General features: G+C 42.4%; 1 pseudogene across 1 annotated transcript; it reads left to right on the top strand.

Moving 5' to 3' along the window:
* The first annotated feature begins 571 nt into the window (after positions 1-571).
* On the top strand, positions 572-1,071 carry LOC308415418 (ferritin light chain 1-like; annotated as a pseudogene). Its single transcript has one exon. The product of its transcript is annotated as a ferritin light chain 1-like (transcript).
* Positions 1,072-2,842: the final 1,771 nt, after the last annotated feature.

Below are 2,842 nucleotides of genomic sequence, written 5' to 3'. Positions count from 1 at the left end.
CCCTTATTTTTCTTTCTTTTTCCCAATGTGGCCATGTTAAACAAATCTTGAGTTTTTACTATGAGTTGCATCTTTTATTAGTATATTAGGGATAGGAGGATAAGCCTGGCTTGTTGGAGCTGCCTGAGTTTCAGCTTTGACCCCCACATTCCAGCAGCATTAATGACAACAACTAGTCATTCTGTGCTCCTTGTGGTAATGTAACAGGAAGCACACAGCACCCATTTGTGTGAGTCAATTGTGTCAATCTTCTAGACCTATAGTAGAGAACAAAGGACTGGGGTACAGCAAGAGAGAAGCAATTGAAGAAACACTGACAGTCCTTTCACAGTTTCTATGAGCTAGTGCCTTTAATAATTAGTAGAAGTGGAGCAGCGCCTTTGAGGTCCCGTGGGTCTGTGTCTTGCTTCAACAGTGTTTGAACGGAACAGACCCGGGGGCTCCCATCTTAGCTTCCAGCTGCCCTACAAGTCTCTCCAGTTGCAGCCTCAGGGACCATCTCCCTGTCATCTCCGGCTCCTAGGACCAACCAACACCGTCTACGCGGTCTGCCCCGTACTCCGGACCAGCCATGACTTCTCAGATCCATCAGAATTACTCCACCGAAGTGGAAGCTGTCGTGAACCGCCCGGTCAACCTGCACCTGCGGGCCTCCTACACCTACCTCTCTGGGCTTCTTTTTCGAAGGGCGTAGGCCACTTCTTCCGCGAGCGTCTCCTCAGGTTGCAGAACGAACGTCGGGGCCATGCACTCTTCCAGGATGTGCAGAAGCCATCTCAAGACGAGTGGGGTAAAACTCTAAAGGCCATGGAAGCTGCCTTGGCCCTGGAGAAGAGCCTGAACCAGGCCCTCTTGGATCTGCATGCCCTGGGTTCTGCCGGTGCAGACCCGCATCTCTGTGACTTCCTGGAAAGCCACTTCCTGGATAAGGAGGCGAAGCTCATCAAGAAGATGGGCAGCCACCTGACCAACCTCCGTCGGCTGGCAGGGCCACAGCCAGCGCAGATTGGCGTGCCCCAGGGATCTCTGGGCGAGTATCTCTTTGAGCGCCTCACTCTCAAGCAAGACTAGGAGGCCTCTGTGCCTTCCAAGGGGCTCCCTCCTTTGCCACACCAGCCGCCTCAGGACCTCCACACGAATGAACCTCTAAAGCCATTCGGCCGCTTTGTAACTGCCCTGGAGCCTCTTCCAAGTCTTGGACCAAGAAAAACTAAAGCTTTTTGAAACAGCATAATAATAATAATAATAATAATAATAATAATAATAATAATAATAATAATAATAATAATAATAATTAGTAGTAGTAGTAGTAGTAGTAGTAGTAGTAGTAGAAGTAAAAGAGGTATAGTGTAAAACCCATGGCATTATTATGAGAACCATGCTAACATAATTAGCAAATGCAGTAAGTGAGTCTTGCTTAGATTCTGATTTAGACACACTGGTGGTCACAAGAAAACTATGAGGCAATAGGAAAAAACAATTTAAACTGGTACAGATGATATTATGGAATTACCGTGAATTATGTTACACATCCAAATGACATACCTTTTACTCTTCAAGTCCTTACCCATTGGAGATAAACTATGGACTGTCTTAGATGCAGTGATATGATATTGATTTGTTCTACACATCTAAAACGTTGAGAAGACTTAGAAGAAAAATAGTGAAAACACAAAAGTTAAAATGCTACTATTTGCTGAGGTTGAGTGATGTCTACTTAGTGATGCAGTCTTCTCTTTTCTTTATTTCTACATGTGCTTGAAAAATTATCTATCTAAAAAAAATCTTGAGCCAGACTTCTCAATCCTACTACTCATAAGGCAAATATAAATGGGCACATTTCTTACTCCTCTAAACTTCCTTCTATTCATATATACAAGGAAGATAGTAACAGTACTGTGATAAAGGACTGCAGTGAGGGATAAGCTAACTTCCAACTTTATAGTGTTTCAAAGAGTTCAGCATTCAGTGGGTGTTGACTATGGTTATAGCCTCCACCAACATTGAAAATCACAAAGTGACGAGCCTAAGGCAATCTATCACAACGAGGACTGAGAGCATCCCTGCTTTTTAGCATGTTCACTGTAACACCTCAAGGTACCTTCTATGCAGGTGACATTTCTCTGTCAACTTTGACACAACCTAGAATTATTTAAGAGAAGAGTATTTTAGAAGAGTCTTTTATTATTTATTTTTGTTTTACGTTTAGGTGTTTTTTCTCAAACATGTGTATATACACAAGTGCTTGCCTGGTGTCTTAGGTGACCAGAAGAGGGCCTCATTTCCCCTGGAACTGAAGCTACAGAATGTTTTGGTCTAGCTTGTCAGTGCTAGAAACAGAAATGTGGTCCTCTGGAAAAACAGTCAGTACTTTTTAATAGAAGTCTTGAATTAAGATTCTCTAGAGTCTTAATGAGGAATTTGTGTAGATAAGATTGGCCTGTGGACATGTCTGTAAGGATTGTCCTTATGGTTAAACAATGTAGGAAGACACAACCCACTGTGAAATGCAAAATTCCCTATACTGGTGCTTCAAAACATTATTAAGAGTGAAGAAATAGAACTGGGGAGAAACAAATGAACCCACACATTTGTTCTCTCTCTACTCTTGACTAGAGATATGATGATGTAAATTCCTGCCTTGAGTTCCCCAACACTAATAGATGGCAACTTGGAATTGTAGGGCAAATAAATCCTTTCTTTGTTAATCTTTTTTGCTCAGGCTATCTCATTGCAGCAACAGAAATGAAACTAGACACATAAAATCACCACAGTGAATGAGCTGTACAATGCTCCAAGGAAGCTTTATTTATAAAAGTAGTCAGAAGGCTGGATTTAGCTC

The sequence above is a fragment of the Micromys minutus genome (assembly GCF_963924665.1).
Source record: "Micromys minutus genome assembly, chromosome: X".
Classification (NCBI taxonomy): Eukaryota; Metazoa; Chordata; class Mammalia; order Rodentia; family Muridae; genus Micromys; species Micromys minutus.
This window is presented reverse-complemented; position numbering and strand designations above follow the sequence as displayed.